This window comes from Gavialis gangeticus, unplaced genomic scaffold (assembly GCF_001723915.1).
Source record: "Gavialis gangeticus isolate Ggan-Ray unplaced genomic scaffold, GavGan_comp1, whole genome shotgun sequence".
Classification (NCBI taxonomy): domain Eukaryota; kingdom Metazoa; phylum Chordata; order Crocodylia; family Gavialidae; genus Gavialis; species Gavialis gangeticus.
Genome location: NW_017728997.1, coordinates 17349432 through 17360126, shown reverse-complemented (window position 1 = coordinate 17360126; position 10695 = coordinate 17349432). Strand labels below are relative to the sequence as shown.

General features: G+C 41.2%; 1 protein-coding gene across 18 annotated transcripts in view; it reads right to left on the bottom strand.

Moving 5' to 3' along the window:
• FHIT (fragile histidine triad) overlaps positions 1–10695 on the bottom strand; it is an 899923-nt gene that overhangs the window by 662379 nt on the left and 226849 nt on the right. For 5 of the 18 annotated variants that reach the window (XM_019504826.1, XM_019504829.1, XM_019504831.1 and 2 more), the window contains one exon: positions 10214–10337. The exons of the other annotated variants lie outside the window; for them this stretch is intronic. The gene's annotated coding sequence lies outside the window, so the exon portion shown is untranslated. The remainder of the gene's footprint in view (positions 1–10213; positions 10338–10695) is intronic. 18 annotated transcript variants of the gene reach the window in all.

Sequence of the window (10695 nt, the reverse complement as noted above, 5' to 3'; positions counted from 1 at the left end):
GATTGAAATGGACAAGCAAGTGCTAGAATGAACAGTTTGTTATTGTCTTTGTGACAAGAGTTTCTGCTAACAAGTTACTCTTGGTTTACTATCATTCAATCATGTTGCTAATAGGAACACTTTTACAGTAATTGCTGTATTGTTGGCAGCACAGAAGAAGCTGAATGGTTCTTGGAATCCATTAATGATTTGTGGTGACTTTCAGTGTAAAGATGACAATGTATTAGTTTACCAGATGCCAGATCATGCCATGGACCATTAACGAGAGGGTGTTCTCTGAATGCTTTTAGAACAAATACCAGCTGGTCTATTTTCAGCATGCAGACATAATCACATGCATCTCCTATCAGACTCACTACAATGCTGTCAGATACATCATAAATTAAAAAGGCTCCAAATGCTCATTTACCATTTCTTATTCTAAAAAATGCACCGCATTGCTCTGCACAGATTCCAAAACATCACAATTACCATTTTAAGCGGTCAAAGGGAAAAAAAAAATATATATATATATATATAGTGAATTTATCTCTTGCAAAATTAAATTGATAAACAACTATTTCTATTACAGAACTATTCCAGATATCCCTCAGACATGCTTGGCCTTATTGCAGAATTTGAAGTCAATCTCTTTTCTATCAAGAATCATTTGAAAACCGAGGAAGTTTAAGAATGCAGTTTCAATTGGTTAGTACATCTGGGGTATTACAATCAAATCGCTACTGTCAGAGGCAAAAGAAAAAGAAACACCTAATCGCACGGAATTGTCTGTGGATGGGCTTGCTGTCGGTGCCAAACAATCAGTTCATCTTAAACAGAAGTCTACATCGCTTGTGTATTTTCTAGATAAACGGAAAGACGAGGGTAGGTAACTTGTGCGATTAGGAAGGACAAGAATACACACCTACTACCATGAGCTCTTTGGAAGAGGGGAACTCAAGATCCCCCTGGCTCTCTTGGGGGGTGACTTTAATGAGGTCTGTTCCAGGTCCCTTCCATCCCCTCCTGGTGCTTTGGACAACTAAAGTCCAATGAGCGATTCCCCTGGCTCCTCTACCACCGTAGCTGGGAGGAAAGAAGGATGCTTTCTGTCAACTTTAGCCTTGAAACCATTTTGGCACTGTTCAAACCCCACCATTATTCAGTGTGCTGATCTCTTAGAAGAATATACTGACTGTGACATTATTGTTGTGAATTTGAAAGGGATTGTTCCCTCCCACGTGGCAAACTGGAAAGGCAGTTGGTGGGTATTTTTCCACCTTACTTCCAGCATCCCAATAGCATGGTTTAGCGAATTTTTATTTGTGGCAACTTTGGTGGCGAGTAGACCCAGTGCAAGATCTCTGCCACTAGAAACTGCCTGGCTATCACTCCTAAGTGTGTCATTCATGCCAGGGGGTTGGACCAGGTGATACTCCAGGCCCCTTCTAACCCTACATCTCCCTGCCTAGTACAACAAGGGGCTCCTCTCCTCTCATTTCTCTCTCTGCTATGGATAGAGGAAATGCGTTTGGTTTCTCCCAGGTCCCCAGGCAGGCAGAAGAGGACAACATCCCTCATACTCATTCTCGGGATTGGTGTTACCAAACCCTGCATCCTCAGGGTCCAATTAAATTCAGCATCAGAATGACCCTGCTGAATAACCAGGGGCGACATCCTCCCTGAACTAAATGCCTCCCTGAAGTTGTAGACCCTACCCTCCAATGTGGCTTTTGTTCTTTCTAGGACCACATTCATAGAAATGATTTCTGGATTTGCTGCCCTGAGAGTTTTGTTCAATAACACACAGCAATCTCTTTTGAATGTGATGGGCTAATGGCTGGTGGAGGAAGAAAGGACAACCTTTTCCTCACCCCCCAAAACATGCATCTTTATCAATATTGTTTCTACTGCAGTTCCAGCCTGACACATTAACCTCCCAGACTGTTTACACAACCTGCTGCTGCAGAAAAGTACAAATGCTGGCTGCTCAGAGTACCGAAACACTGGGATATTAATAGTGTTTTCTGAAACCAGCTAATGTAGAAAGAGAAAACTGCTCAGGCTTTAGATGCAAGGTGATTTCTGCTATTGATGTGGTTCTAACATGTGCTCAGCCCACAACACAAATTTATCTTCTGCTTGTATTTATGAAGCAATTAGCATCCCGAGTGCACTAGCAGCCTAAAAAGCATCAAGAAAAATGCTTTTGCTTCTCTGTGATGTATTGAAGCCTATTTTTTCCTTTTTTCTTTTTTGGCTGGTCAAGTTTCTTTTTACCTTAAAATACCGCTAACATCCTACCATCCCCTCTGCTTTTCCTGGATGATTTTCTAGGGGTCCATTGTCATCGGTAATCCCTCACAATCAAGGATGATCACTCCTATGGGTGAAGTGAAGGGTTATAGATGAGTCCTTTGATGGCTAAGAAGGCCAATCCTAGAGCCGCAGACTCTGGCGAATGCCACAGGCGGTGGTTAAAGGGAGGGTATAGGTCCATCAGACTTATACTGAAGCAGCAGCATTATATAAATGAAGATATGCTCTCCTCCAGAACAGCGGCTAGAGTGAAGGGTTACAGACAAGAGTGGCAGAGCAGTCACTTGCTCAGTGGGTCAGATATTAGTCCCGTGGTTCTTCTTCTGTTGTCATTTCATTACTGTCTCAATCACCAAATTCCTCTGGGCTGGGCACCCTTTGAATTTCTAATAAAACACAAGTTAGAAATGAGAACTTTTGACCTATCAGAGCTATAATAAAAAATAAAAAAAAAACAGGGAATAAACATAACTTGTACTTTCCTCTGCAGGTCACCTTTAAATGTGCTAGTGCAGTGTTAGTGAAATAGAGAAGCCCCAGTTCAAAAAAGGGGAGTTTCAAAAAATAAGTAAGTAAATAAATACATAGATGTGTGTATTGATATAGATATGGATATAGATATGTATGGAAAGGCAATTAATCAGCATCCAAGAAAAGTTAGAGACCAAAGTTTCTGCAGTTCGGTGCAGAGGAAAGAGCTAACTGACAATTACTGTACATATTGACATTTATGGCAGTGAGTAATATAGAGCCTATTTTACTGCATTAGTGTCTGCAAGCACAGTAATTGCTAATTAGCACATTCCACTACATAAAATACAGATTAATAACTTTTTTAATAAATGACTAGCAATCTATCAAGATTATTTCCTCACTAAAGTACCTTCTCTATTCCCACTACTCGGCCCATTGCTCAAGTCTTTCTTGAACGCAATAATCATCACGTTTACTTACAACGGGTAGCGCTCATTAGAAAACAACGACGATGAGCAGACCAATGAATAAGATGCCTTGGCCTTGTATGTTGAAAGAGATTAGAGAAGCTCCCCAGGGAATGGAGGCAAGTTAATAAAGAAATTCTTGTCTCTAACAATAGGAACCCTCCACCTAGCTTTTTATTACAGATTTTGGTCTCGGAGGCCAAATCAGCTCCCAGATCAATACTGCCCTAGTTTAGCTAGCAGTTCCAAAAAAGGAGGGGGAAATAGCATGCTCCTTTTTTAAAATTGAGGTTTTACACACGACAGTTATTTGTGCCACCTGGGGCTACAGTACTGGACTTCGATGCCCTGATGCAATGCACCAACAACTGCCAACAGCGTGTGCTCATTGTTAGTCTTTTTGGATCATGTTCCATTAGCTCAATTCACTAAAACTGATCCAAAGCCTGCTCTCTGGGAACTAGTTAGTTTGAGAAAATCCAATTTAATAAAAAATGGATGCAGAGTAAAGACAGCCTCTTTCTAAAGATCTAAAAGTTTGCTCCCTGGGTGCAAATAGACACAACGGTTGCCCCGGGTAAGAAACACAGGTAGTTTTACGATCGAATTTCTTTTTGCCTTTAAACTCAGCAAGATGCTGTTCTCTCCTCTGCAAAGCACAGTTAAATATCCAAAAGTCTTGGCTTCATTTTGTCATCTCTTCGGGTATTACTATGAAGCTACTAGTTCCCTGGTCTGACCACTTCAGATGCCACTACCACCAAGTGCATTTAAACGGAAGAGACCATAGGTCTTAGGTGCCTGGGGACACCCTGACTTTGTCCAAGTTTCAAGTTTAAAATCACACGGTCATGTCAGCCACAATTCAGCTTGCCGGGGGGAAAATTAAGCTAATGGAGGTTTAGGTGATGTCAAGGGTCACACGCAGGGAAACAAGTAGAGGAAGGCACATGATCAGTTGGGGGTCTGCACCCTCTCTGCTCTCGTGTACACCATGGGGGACGAGAGAAGCGTACACCTTGAAGTCTGCATTTCATATCAGAAGAGAGCAGGAATGTGTTTGCACTTGTACAAACTCACTTGTGATCTGAGCAGAAAAGCCAGCTCCTTCCAGAAGCAAGGGAGGAGCAGCTGGCTTTCCTGTTACTCTGTGCCAAGGCCTGTGCTTCCTATGATCTGCACTTGTGATCGGATTAAAACATTTTTGGCAAAAGGTAGAGATAAATCAGCTCTATCACAGATCATGAAGCAACCCTCAGCTCAGCCTTGTCTGCTGAGGATTGTGCTCTCCAGCCTAATCTCTTATTCAATGAAGGGTCGCGCATGTGGGTGCCTAAAGCTGTTTTGTATCGCTGGCTCTATTTTAATCTACCATCTTCTCTCAGAACCTCTTGTTGCATGAGATTATTGTGCTTCCAGTTCACAGGACACCCAAGAGATTTGAAGATATTCAGGGGCCTTTTGCTCTGCGAACTAACTCTTCTGTTTCCAAGGTATTTGCAAATTCTTTTTTTTTTTTTACTGGACATTGGCCATCCTGATTTTGTTCGTTCCTTTGTTTACTGTTATCATCCCCGTGCAACGATTCTCACGGCCCGGTGAACAGAACAACAATGTTCAGATGAAAAATTCACAAAAGCATCTGGTTGTTCTAGGAGCTGTATTCACCACATTTCCTTCCTTCACATAGAGATGGAATAAACAGCATTCGCAGGTTCCTTAGGAGACCTAATAAAACATTTCCAAAGATTTTCTGTCTAAAAGGTCCAACTGGCTGAAATACACACACTCCCACGAGGACATTCTTGATCGGATCAGGAGTGAGTCAATTCTTTGTTTTCAGGATGAAAAATCATGCTGAAACCCATTTTTACGTTATTGTAACGCTGAGGTAAAGACACGTCTAATACAAGGTGAATAGCCCATTAGAATACCAGCTCTCGATTTCATCTGTAACCATCGATTACAATTCAGAGTATTATCAACCACCCCTAATTACCAAAGCACGTACCAACTAGAGTGCCCCAAACTAATATAAATACCATTATAATCATACTTTTAAAATAACCACTAAGCCTTAATAAAAAGAAATCAGAGATGAAGTGGCTCAGAAAAGCCATTTTTTAAAATTCAGATCAAAGTGAAATGTTGCCTCTTCATTCTTATTTGTAATGAAAAGAAACTGAGCATGAAGATCTGCTCTTTTTTACTAGCTCTACTTCTTAACAAGTTACTCTTCATCATTATAGGCAGCAGTTATAGGTAGGGTACCTCTTTCAGAGGACTGGGCAACGTTTAATTTTGCATTATTAAATGAAAAGAGAGGGCAAAAAAGTGAGGTATCACAGAATAGCAGAGCGAGAGGATTTCTAGTTATGCCACCTCAAAAAAGAGACTCTTACTTATAGGTAGTAACTATATCTGCAAGGGTAACATGCCACCTCAGTAGTGTGAATATACCGAGATTTGTGTCTTAGCTGTGCTTGCACTTAGGGCTCCCTTCGTCATGCACAAGGGAGGGGGCTAACATGATGAAAAATGTGGGCCGAGAGATAAATGTAGTGTATTACTGCTTAACAGGGATTAAAGCTTCCCTCACACACGGAACAGAGAGTTTACAGCAGCCTCTTATTACTGGGTGAAGGTCATTAATAAGGTCAAAAGTATGAATGCATCTTTGTGCAAGTAATTCAGCAGTCTTCTTCCAAATGCAGTTCAGTAATGAGTTATGGTAGGAAGGGAGAAGAGCCTTGGGTAGCAGTTATGCCAATGTATAAAAAGACTAATACATGTAAGTAGCTAGAGAGAATAATGTGATGATAAATTAACGTAGTGAAGATCTCCATGTGCATCTATCAAGCCTATGTACAGATTTAATTTTATGTGATCTATTGTTGGTCTGTGCAGTAATTATACAAAACTGGGAAGAGCCTTGCAAACTACTTATTCCATTCCTTCGGCAACCTTCATTGTGCTACCTGCGTATGGTTATTGTTTCAGAGAAGTCTACTTTCTATCATCATCAGCAGAGTGCCCCTTCCTTTTGGTTTTTTGCCATTATAAATAATAGTAAATCCTGATGATTCGGTTGACAAATACTTTCTTGTTCCAAACTAGTTCTAAGGTCTTTTGAAAGGAGCAATATGTGTAATAGCAGTTTGGCATCTGTTTTAGGAATGTATTTTTAGTCAGTACGATCGCTTGGAAAATTTACACCTTCTTGTATCCTGCCCATTATATCAAAACACCTTGCATCTCCATCCTTCTACTACCATTTAGCTAAGAAGGTAGAGTAAGAAATAACCTCTCAAGGCATCTTCAATGTTGCTGCCACAACCAAGCAGGAGGCTGTGGAGAACAGGAGGTGATGTTGGGCAGTATTATTGTATGGCTGGGTTGCGGGAAGTTACACCTGCAGCTGAACCCAAGACAGTACTTTAATGTCTAAGGATTTTGTAAGGCTTGTTGGCTTGCCAAAGCTATTATGGAGAGTTCATTCAAATGCCAGCAATTAGGCAATGAAGGTAGATATGGGTTCTTGGCTAAAGAGTGTTTTGTTTTTCTGGCCCTTACTGAAAATATGAAGCAGGAAGGCTGAAGTCACCAAAAACAAGAGACTGCAGTAATGTGCTCCTAGAAAGTGTGCTAGGACCCAACTTCAGAGGATCCAGAAGGATACCAGTAGGAAGTCTGAAGTTGCATCTACAGTAAGACTTCCCTGCATTTGGCAGTGTACCGAGGGCACCTCCAGATTTACATTAAATGACTTCCTTCATCGGTTGTTAAATTGTAAGTAATAAAATTAAAGTTTGTTAACCAAGTCTCCAACGAAGCCATGGCAAATGAGTATTACCGCAGCTAGCTTCAAAGAGCAGCTACTCTATGTGGGGACAGGGTCCTTGTAATGAAAGAGCAGAGCAAGAGATACGGGAGACGGTGAGCCAATATAACACTTCCACATAGGATGTCTGGTGACTGTGGCTGTGACTTAGGGGTTGCACTCAAATTCATAATGAGGTCATTAATTATCCTTATTCTGGGAATGAGGTTGTGCTAAGCATACCTGTGTACAGAGGATAAACTACTGAGACTCACTTTTAACCGGAAGAGAGGAGGCTCTAGCAAGCCACGCAAACCCAAGGGAATCATTCTACTCGATGCCAACTCTCACGCTTGATGCTGTGAAGTGACGGGAAGGGTACCTTCACTACAGAAGGAAAAACCATCATCAGAGATGATACAGAGAGGTAAAATGGAGTGCCATGAACACTTGCTCACTTAGGCCACAGAAATAGCCAAGGCTAGGACTCACTACAACTGGAGCTAAAGCACTGAATAAAATATGCTCCTTTGTTCTTCCCTCTCTTGGCAGATTGATTTAATACTTCTATTGTAGAAACACTGTTATAATTATAGAGTGCACACTTAAGAAACACCACACACACACCTCGTTTTGATTAAAGGAAATTAGAAGCCCTTCACTGCATTAAAAAGTAATACACCCAAATATTTAGACTGCCTACTAATCCCCTTGAAAGCCTTCCTCCCTTTCTCCTACAAACAACAAACCATGATTGTTTTTCAGCAAAACAATCTGACAGCCTAAAGCCAGCTTTAGAGCCTGACTTAAGCAAATGCTATACATTCAACTCTTGGTTTGAAAAATATTGTAAGAGACAGAAAGGCATCAGCAAAAAGCCTGGCCATCCGCTTAAGAAGCTTTATATTTCCAAACTATTTCCGACACATTTGCAGGACTTTCCTATTACGTTCACTTATTTGACTTCAGTGGGCTTCACCCACACACATTCCTCAGCTTGCAGCTCTAGCCATTATTTAAAACTAAAGCAGATAGACATGTAAAATATTTGTAAATGCTGTCAGAGGTTACATGCAGGCTTTCAACTCATTATATTAAATCTCCATCACTTATTTGTCAGTCGCATGAATTTCTCTTCAGTAGTTGTGGTCTGGCGTAACATGGCAGAGCAGCATAACTCTTGGAAGTGCAGAGAATATGGTACAAATAAATCAGCTTTACAGCACTGGGGCTGAGGCAGAGAACTTAATAATGAGGATGATGCATATATGTACTTAAAAGTGGCAAGTAGCTGGTTTCAGCGTGATGATTTTCCTCCAAATTAATTTATTTGTGTTAGTGCCAATCACTGTTAATTGCTCAATGTGGGTGACTTGCTTCCTTCCTTAAAAAATGCTTTTATTTCAGAATTCTGGTTCAAAGCACATTTTCATCAAAACACCTAAGTTTTGGTCTGCCCGGTTTAAATGAATTGATATCTGCAAGTGAACTGTTTTTAAAGAAGCCATTTCTACGGGGAGAATATACAGATCAAGTTGGCCATAAAAAGAGTGTCAGGGAAGGGGACTGGTAGTCAGGGCTCATGGTTCTCTTTCCTAAATTTATCGTCCTTGGCAAATAACTAAAACCTCCAAAGCAGGCACTATACCTTCTCTGTGGAGTCCATCCCACAAAAAATTATTCCTGTACATAACTTGTCAGCTGACAATGGGATTACTCACATTACATCCATTTGAACACATGCAGTTGGTTGCAGAACTGGGATCGATCTTGGAACAGCACACCTCACGACTGGGCACCACATGGTAGATCACAGCTTTGGGACCTTACCAGCAAATGAGGTTTACTAATAATAATTGGCCCAACTTTTTCAAACCAAGGTATCACAGACTGGGCACAAATTCCAGATCTCAATACTTAAATAAGAAGTGGCCTGATCTTCAGAAACACCACGTACTCCGGCTTCGCAATGTCTCCAGTGCTACGCAGGACCCCCTAATGCTGAGGAGTCAGCAACAGACGGTGATACAAGCATCTGAAGGAGAGTGACTAATGAAGCCACATTTTATTCATGTTACAGCAAGTTTTCTGGAAGTCTTCAGCATCGCCCACTAGTGTACGATCTAGAGGGCATGAGTTTTGCTAAATGCATCCCATGATCTTACAAGGATAAGAAAAATTTAGTCCTACATTTTGTAGAAAATCTGAGCAGAAAGAAGCAATGCTGATTCATACAGTGCCTTGGTCATACAAGGCATTTTATGGAAGACATACAGCATGCAAAACTAAAAATAAAATGCCTAAGTGTTCAGGTTTGAGAGGAGCGGTGACAGTCTCAGTAACTTTACCCAAGGAGATCTGGAGAGAAACCACCAACAAAGAGTCCCTTTAGACCCTAGGGATAAGCACCCCAGCACCAAAGAGTCTCATATAGCAAAAGGCATGGTTTAGGCTGAATACCCCAAATGGATTTGCACAAGCTACGAACAGTATCCAGTCTAGGATCTAAGACTCACAGCAAATTCTACCAATATTTCAAAAAGGAGTTGACATCAAAATGTTACTTAAACACTAAGTACAAACTCCTCCACAAAATGCAGAGACAAGTTTCTTTGCTAAATGACATCTGCTTCCTTGCTTATGGTGCTGACAGTGCACAACAGCACAGCAAGGAGTTCAACTCGTTTAAAGTGAAAGTGGAGAAAAAAGGTTAATCACCATATAATGGGAGATCCAATCTCCTCACACACGTTTCTACCTTCATTTCCAGCAGCATTCTGAAAAACACCTGCTATGCTGATGCAATGTGATCCACTCCTAATTGTAGCTCCTTCCATCTATTAAGTGCGCTGGTGCTGCCAATGCAGCTCTGGGAGGAAAGGTGTTTAGCCTTCTACCTCCAAGGATGCTCCCATCCGTATATTTTCTTTAAACTGTACTCCTTTACAATGCAGGCATCGTTAACCAACTGCATTAGACTTATAATACCTCTCTCAACTTGCTTATCTCACAAACTCAAATGCAACCCATTAACCCTTATCGGTAGCTGGTAAAGTTGAAGGCTAATTGACAAGTTGAAGTGCCAACAGTCTCCCATTTCAGGTATGTCATGCAGGATTTAACCTTCATCTTTGTTCAGGTGATCTCCACAAGCCTTTAAGAAGAGAATCAGCTATAAAGAACCCAAGCAATCCAGTGCTGTTCAAGGATAAGAACTGTTTAACAAATGAAAAATCCTCTTCAATTTCTTACCAATTCATTTCATCTAGCTGTGATGCCTACAAAGAAAAGGTGACAAAGGTTAGGCCTCTGGCTTGCTGAGATGACGGCTACAGTGCTGACCAACACCCTACTGATCTGCTTTTTCTTGCATTAGACTTAGGCGGTAAGATCTCTGGGACAGGCAACTTCCGGGTGCTTTAACACCGAACAAAAAGCACAAACAGCAGGGTTCTAGTCCATGACGGGGCCCCTACACCATGGGAATACAAATCAACAGTAATTTGTTGGTTTTCAAAGCCAAACAACTGGCCAGGAATCAGTCTGCCATGCCTACTACGCACAGCTTCCGCTTAAAGTCAATATGTCTGTATATTGCTTTTACTTTTTTTTTTTTTTTTGGGGGGGGGGGGGGGG